General features: G+C 41.8%; 1 protein-coding gene across 7 annotated transcripts in view; it reads right to left on the bottom strand.

The window, feature by feature from the left end:
* The window catches only part of STAMBPL1 (STAM binding protein like 1), a 44,840-nt gene extending 38,315 nt beyond the window's left edge, over window positions 1-6,525 (bottom strand). For 3 of the 7 annotated variants that reach the window (XM_061195427.1, XM_061195444.1, XM_061195451.1), the window contains exon 1: window positions 5,906-6,001. The gene's annotated coding sequence lies outside the window, so the exon portion shown is untranslated. Of the gene's footprint in view, window positions 1-4,989; window positions 5,051-5,742; window positions 5,877-5,905; window positions 6,002-6,159 lie in introns of those variants that run through there. The other 4 variants (XM_061195435.1, XM_061195420.1, XM_061195404.1 and 1 more) reach the window with 4 other exon arrangements.
* Between the last annotated feature and the right edge of the window lie 1,727 nt (window positions 6,526-8,252).

The raw sequence follows: 8,252 nt of genomic DNA on the forward strand, positions 1-8,252 counted from the left end.
TCAATCTATCAGAAGATTGAAGCATGAACCCACAGGCATAAAGGCCTCGCCATATTTCTTCTCAGTGGTTGAAATGCATACTTCCGGTGTTAAAAGACAGGGCTCTAGCAACAGGTTAAATAAAATTATAGGGTCCTTAGATGAGCTGAATTTAAACCTGATCACCATTACTGACTGCAGTTTTCTTTATGCCTTTAATGAAAAGGTGCACAGTTGATTACTGTCCTAGCCACTCAAGTTTGAAATGTAACACTCCCAAAAAAGACCCACAGTGGAGTTTCCCCCTGAGTACCTGCAAAGGCAAAACAGGCAGGCAGTGTTAACTGGGGACTGGAAGGGTTAAAAATGAGTCATCACTGGCCTCCTGTTTCCAATAAACCAGAGTCAAATCAAGTCAAGCAATCAAAATGAATAATTTGTGATGAGTCCCTGAACAGCTATCTCTTGTATGAGCCTGGGCTGAATCTTTGGTTCAGTTACTGTGAAAGCACTGAAACCTAAGTACAGCAAAAGTTTAAAAACAAAATAAAACACCAAATTCACCAAAACTCAAACTTAATCAAGTTTAAACTCACAACATTTTTAAATAGTTCCTTTAAAAGAAACTGGACTTTAGTTAAATAATTATGTAATTTGAACAAAAGGGTAAAATCAAACAATGCAGACTGTATTTTTAAAAATGAGATTTAAAAAATTTTCCTCAACTAAATAGTATCTGTGAACTTTACACAAGACCAAGAAAAGTTTTTGCCTCCTTAGAAAAAAACAATACTAGTTACAGATCTCTGAAATTTATTTATGAGAATAAAGAATTATAAGGACTAATGTAATGTTTAAAATATTGAAATCAGTGATGACATACTCCTTGCTAAAGAAGTTCTGGAGGAATTCAGAATTTTTGATTCTTTGTTGCTACAGCAGTCTTCCCACCTATAATTAAAATCTGGCCTCTCTCTCTTTTTTTTTTTTTTAAATTGAGGTATAGTCAAAGTATAATATAATGTTAATGGCAGGCCCAATAATAAAAATGTCTGGCCTTTTATAATTAGACGTAATTATGTCAAGTCAAAGAACAGCTAAAATTTACTCTGCTTTTACTCTATAAAATATTCTAAATAAAAATGGTTATGAAATGTCACCATAACTTCACCATGGCTTCTGAATGGGAGATATATAAGACTCTGAGAGTGTGGACAAAGGTGGATGGCATAGAAGTTTTTCAGAATACTGATACCTTTCCAATAATATAATGTACACATACTCATTTGTAACATCTCTCTTCTCCAGTGATTCTTTACATCTAACGTAAATGTCTCCCTAACATAATGTGTTACACAGTATGTATTATATTACATATAATATGTAGTATAATGTATATATTTTATAATACATACCTTATATACAATGTATACATTATATTATGTATACACGACATACACTGTATAAAATGCATCTAATATATATTATATAGTTAAATAATATTACATCACACAATATATATAAAACATATAATGTATATATTATACATTATATTAGGGAGACATATCCTGCTGCCTCCAGCGAAGGATCACTAGGTACAAGGAAAGATATTACAAATGAATATAATATGTATTGCATATGTCAACTGTTAGGCAAAAACAAAAAATAACCTATTTTTAAAGCATATGTGAAAACACAAATTGGACCCCTTCTTAAAGTATTTAATGAAACACATTTACAAAATACCAAAACATCAAGGAAAAATAGCAAAAATTTTGTACAATAATCTGGGTACTAATTCTATATAGGAGATGACAAACTCTGCAGTGGAAATGACTGGAGCCCGGGATCTCATTAGGACAAGCCCCCACTTTTCTCTCCCCAATCAGTGTCCCCAGCACCTGGCATGTGATCAGGGATACACACAAGTTAGGAAAGCAAACACCGGAGTCGGATTGTCTGGGTTTGATGCCCAGCTCTATCACTCTATCCCAGCCTATGACCCTGAGTGATTTACCTAGCCTTTTTGTGCCTCAATTTTTTAATCTGCAAAATGGCACCTATTCCATAAGGTTGTCTTATGAATTAATAACAATAGTAACAACTAATACATGTAGCAGTTAACCTTGTGCCAGACACTTCTCAGTACTTTTCATTTATACCTATCTATTCATTTAATCCTTCCCCAAACCTTATGAGACAGAAACTAATATCCCAATTGAAAGATGAAGAAACTGAAGCTCAGAGAATTTAGTAACTTACCCAAGGACCCACAACTCGTAAATGGCAAAAAGAATTCATGTTCCTAACCACTCCACCATCCTTGAGATAACAAATGTAAAGGCTGAGTACAGTGTCTGGCATATAGCACATGCTTAATAACTAATATTTATTAATAAGTATTTGTCAAACGTTTGCAAGATTCTGAGGTTACACCAGGGCTCGGCAGGAAAGAATGCTGTGGTCAACTGGTGAGGTGTCCCGTGGATGTGGAATACGTGTGTGATCACACTATGCCCCAGGTTTACGATTCCTCTTCCACATAAAACAAAGAATCCTGATGTCTGGCTGTCTGAAGTTTTCCCTTCTTCATCTCAGTGTCTCTGGGATCTTATGTCAGGCTGTCATTATCTGACATCAGATTTCACCTCCACTCTCTCTTTCTGTTAACCCACTCACTCCCCACACAACTGCCGAAGTGCTCTTCCAAAAAGATGCTTTCATACGTACTCCTTTCAAGGAACCTACCTTGAATTGGCTACTTTATCTAAATCAAAATTCCACCCCCTTGCTTTCAAGGGCCTTTTAATAAGACATGGAAGGAACATGCCTTTAACTCTACTTCAAGTGCTCAGGTACCTACTTATCAAATGAATACTTGATAAGAATGGCCATGTTTCATTATGCAAAGAATAGCAGTAGTGTTTGCGTTACTTCACAACAGTAATAAGCAATTTTAAAATTTTATTTATTTATTTTGGACACAGCCCAACAGGAAAACATTTTTAAATGTTTAAGGATCTCATTTGATTTTTATTCAGGATGAAACAAGCTTGATTGGAGGACAAAAAGGGAAGAATATCAGAGAAAAATCTGCATTATTATATGCACCATAATGTTAATATCCAGACAAATTTCAGTCAGCTTTCTAATCGTTCATCCTGAAATTAGATCATGAATCATAGGGTAAACCTCCAATGACTGGGGACAGAAAGTCAGAACTATTTTAAAAAAAAAAAAAAAAAAAAGGAAGGCATAACACTCTTCATATTCAAGATCATACAATGCGCTCATTTCCAAGAGTATTTTGAAAGGCTAGCTAGAGCTAATCAAAACATACGAATTACTGGTGCTTATATCAAGGGCCTGCTTTTAATAAATACAAGTTACTAAGGAGCCAGTGGTCTGAATTAATGTCTGTAAGCCAACCACATCAATGGACAAACATAACATGGATTTAATTTAAAATGTAGAAAGAAAATCAAATATGAACTTTGAAGACTTAGCAATTTGCCAAATGTTAACTGGCTTTTCTACTCAACATGAGGAGATGAAGGATTGTACTAGAAGTTCATCTAATTTGCTTAGAAATGCAACTAATTTCTGACAAAAGGCATATCCAGATGTAGCTACATCTAGATCATTCCTGAGTTGAACATTACGATGTCAACTCAGGATTTCTGAATGTACACTCAACACATCCAACTGGGCAATTCACATGTTCAGATAGCTGAAATAAGCAAGTCAGTAAGTACCAATACAGTGTTTTTTTCTTTGTTTGGTTTTGTTTTGTTTTAGCGGGATAGTTATTGTTCCTTCAGTTGAGGAAGTTGGTCTTAGTTGACTATATCAATTGGCTCCAATTTAATGAAACGTTTGATGATTCATATAAAGTTATGGCTAAAAATAATCAATACTAGAAGAGGTGATGTAGTAAGGTTGGGAAGATTCTAGAATTGGTATTCATTTAACAAATATTTAATGGGCAGCTGACATCCATTAGCCCTCAGGGGTAGAGAACTGACTCTCATATTTTCAAGGATGACCATGAGTCATTTCTCATAATTTCAATTGAAGTTACTCCTAAATCTTTCACAGGGGGGAGAAAAAAATGCTAGGATTAGACAGAATCATAAATCCAGTGGTTTATAAGTGTGTCTAATTGGTAAATGTATCCTCCCTGAAGGCACCTGGCATTTTCTGGGCAGCATCTACTATTTCTTCTACCCCTCAGATCCTGAGCAAGAATTACCAGGTTTTTCTTCTCTATAAAAGGCAACCTCGCTCTCTGGATTGTAGCTGTAAGTGGGCTTGGGAAGAGTCCTTGAAGGAGGAATGTGATTGAACTGTGTTAAGACCTTTGTGCCAAAAGTAAACAGAGGTAACTATTACTAACAATTCTTTATTTTTTATCAGTCCTTCTCAGAAGCCAATCCCCAAAACAGTCTCCCCTCCAGGAAATAATCTCTCTGCTGAGGACACCCTTGGGACCACGATGCTCCCATTTCTCCCTCCAAGCCTTTCAATGGGAATGAGTCCTATAAAACAGAGCAAAAGTATGCAAGAAACTGGCCCTGAAGACCACAATATGGGTAAAGGACTTGGATTCTCTGCCTGCTGATTTAAATGGTGCTTATGTTACAAAAGAGTGTAAGAAAACAAGTTTCTTCTTAAAATTCCCAAGAACCAGCTAATAACATAAATTACAGGTGAAGTAGTATAGTCAAGAGCCGATTCCCAAGAGGCAAGCAAATTGCTGCATATATGCTTGAACAGAAAACAAGCAGCCTGTTCATTTTCCAGGGAGATTCTAATAACATTTCATGCCTTTGAATGAAGATGTAATGGAGCAAACGGTAAACAAGAGGAACCTACTTCCCAGTGCCTTCCCAAAGGCATTGACTCAGTATTAAAAAGAAACATAGATATTTACAGTGTAGCTATAAAATGTCTACAATAATAGAGTCACAGAGTACATTTTTTATACATATATATTGTAAAACAGAGTACCTTTTTGAAGTTCAATTTAGCATCCATCCCACAAACATAAGACTGCCAACTGAAACAAGGTCTGGAAAAGCATAGAAGATAGTGGCTTAAACTCTGTGTAAAACAACCATAGAAAACTACTCCCCAAAACTTGAAACAGAAAATCAAACATTCACGTGTAATTGAACTGCTGGAACAAATCTGCCATATTGACCTTGACAGGGCCTTGAATCATGAGATCATAAATCAGCATCCTGGTGATATCCATTATAAACTTAGAAATGCCTTAAAACCTAGGACTTCTTTTTATTCTCCGTGATTAGCAGGATGTTTGGAAAGCACTGGGCTCTCTGGAGCTTACTTTGAAAGATTCAAAGATTCAAACACCGATTTCCAGAAAGCCACCCCCAAGCCTCCCAGACACTTAAGATTTTCTTCAATCCTCTCGATCAGGTTCTGTTTCCTGAATTACTTATTGTTTATTTATTTATTTTTAAATTTCAGTAATTACAGCACCTTAGGCTCTTGGCTATCAGCGGTGTGGGTTGTTTCAGAGAGTTCTGGAAAATTATGTTTTAGTGACATTCCACTTCTTTGTGCATTTCATTAAAGGCTCTCCGTTAAGGCTTATAAATTATTCAGGTGAGGGAAAATGCCTTATGAGTGGCTCATAAACGGCGTAACAGTAAGCATCATCTAGAAAGGCATGACACACGGTCCTGCAAAGACGCCTGTTTTTCCAACCGCCGCCCCTTCCCTCCCCACACCACGCACCTCCAAAGACAATGCGGGGGTCTCTCTGAACGCCGACACCATCTCCGAGGCCGCGCCCCAAGCCTAAACCAGAAACACCCGCGTGGAGGTAGATCACTGCCGGCGTCCCACCCCGCCCCCAGGAGCCACAGCTTCCTGCTTTCCCCATCAAGGTGAAACTAACCCCTCGGAGCCCGCTGCGGGGCGGACAGAGGCAACGCAGGCGGAGGCAGCCGACCGCAGGACTGGCAGGAAGGAAGTGAGCGGCCGCAAAGCGCATTTTCCTCCCGCGGAGCAAGCCCGGGACAGGACGTCGCCAGCGGAAGAGGGGCCGGCGCGCGCCAGGCCACCGGGCACACGCGCCCGGCGTGCACACTCGCCTGTGCCGGTGCGCGCTCACACTCACACACACACACACACGCGAGCGCGCCTACTCACCACCAGCCCCTGATGTCCGGAGCCCGCGTGGGATGGCGACTGCAACGGCTGTCCCCGCGCCTGCCGTGTGGCCTTGGCATCCGTCTGGCCGCTGCAGCCCGGGCCGCGGTGGCTTTTGCTGGAAGGCACTGCAGTTAGGGTGATAGGGCACCCAGCGAGCAGGCGCCCGCTCCCTTCACTCTGCCGACCCTCCTCCGCTTCTCTGCGGACTGATGGAGCTTTGCTACCTTCACTCGTTTGGCTTCTGTGCGTTCCTCTCCTCCTCCTCCCCTTCGCTGCCGTAGCTCCCCAGCGCCCAGCGCAGAGAGCGCCCTCGAAAACCCACGCGCAGGCCTGGCGATCCCGAGCCTGCAGCAGCCGTCCCTGATGCCGCCGCCGCCGCAGGAAAATAAACTGTCACTGCGATGGTCCCGGCCTCCTCTGCCCCGGCCCCTGGGTGCCGCCTCCGCCTCTGCCTCCGCCCCTTCCTCGGCGGCGGCCTCCCGCGTTCCGCAGAAAACGCTCGCGGGTGGAAGCAGGTCCCCGCGGTTCGGCCTAGAGCGAATGTGAAACAATCGGGTGCGACTTTCTCTTCTGAAACCCTGCCCGTCCCCTTCTCAGCCCAGAACCACCTGAACTCTCATTTCGCTCCACCATCAGTTTCACTGAGGTGGACCAGAGTGGGTGCCTTTTAAGTGTACACATGAGGTGATACAGCTGGATTTGACCGTGAACTCGCATCGCAGTCAGAGGAAGGATAGGGTTTTCGTGAAAACCCCACTTACACCGTATTAGGAATTCCACCTTGAGACTTATCCATAACCCACCCCCACCGCGAAACAGTTCAGTCCTCTTCCCCTCTCCCCGCTCTGTGTCCTGGGGTAATGCAGGCTATTATGATATCTTTTGGATATTATATTATTATCATGTGCGGTGTTTTTAGTATGGTCCTGGCACTGAGCCAGGCACTCTACATGAAATCTTATTTCATCCTCTCCACAGCCCTTATATAAGGTACTCTTACTTTTCCCATGACTGAGGCACAGAGAATCAAGGTAATTTGTCCCAGGTGACCCACCTAGAAAGTTGTAGAAGATTTAAATTCTGATCAGACACCAAAGGCTATTCCTATTGGCTTTTAATGTGTAAATCTCTGAATGTGTAAACATTATGCAAACACTACTACTTCTGGGTGAAACGCAGACATTTTTTTACTTTTCCTGAGTTTGGTTGAGAGGTTACTTCCAAGAGAGGGAAGTGACTGCAGAGAGAGGTAATGGAACATGAACTTTTTCTAACCTGCTTTTCTTCAGGAGACCAAACTTCCAGCCCTGGCTCTGTCACCAAATGAGCTGTTTGGCCTAAGGCATTTCACACTCTTAGGCCTCATCTCCCTGCACTGGTTTTTGAAATGGAGAGGTCTGACTATTACAGGCAGCCTGCAGCCTTGATTTTTAAGAAGCAATGGTGTCATTGTTTTTTCTAATTTTGAATTTGAGTCTAAATTTTAACAAAAATTCAGACTTTGGGCATGTGCTGGAAAGTTGGAAGGACTGGCAACTTTTGCTTCATGGTGGGTTCTAGCAGCCATCAGCTAGAACTAAGTAGTAGGTGTATCCTTTAGACTGGGAAGATGCTCTTCAGTTTTCCCCAGTCCCCACCACTCCTATATGCCCCATCCCCTGACACTGAGGATATGGTAGACATTTGAGTGTGTAGTTTGGAACTAGATAATCTCATGACCTACTAGACAATCTAAAATTCAGTGATAATTAAGAAGATTAATCAGGGACTTCCCCAGTGGTCCAGTGGTAAAGAATCCGCCTTCCAATGTAGGGGAGGTGGGTTCGATCCCTGGTTGGGGAACTAAGATCCCACATGCCGTAGGGCAACTAAGCCTGCACGCCACAACTACTGAGCCTGCGCGCCTCAACTAGAGAGACAGCGTGCTGCAAAACTACAGAGCCCACATGCTCTGGAGCCTGTGCGCCACAACTAGAGAGAGAAAAACCTGCGTGCCACAAGTAGAGAGAAGCCCGTGTGCTGCAACGAAAGGTCCCACGTGCAGCAATGAAGATCCTGCGTGCCACAACTAAGACCCTAGGCAGCCAAAA

This window comes from Eubalaena glacialis, chromosome 1, assembly GCF_028564815.1.
Source record: "Eubalaena glacialis isolate mEubGla1 chromosome 1, mEubGla1.1.hap2.+ XY, whole genome shotgun sequence".
NCBI lineage: Eukaryota > Metazoa > Chordata > Mammalia > Artiodactyla > Balaenidae > Eubalaena > Eubalaena glacialis.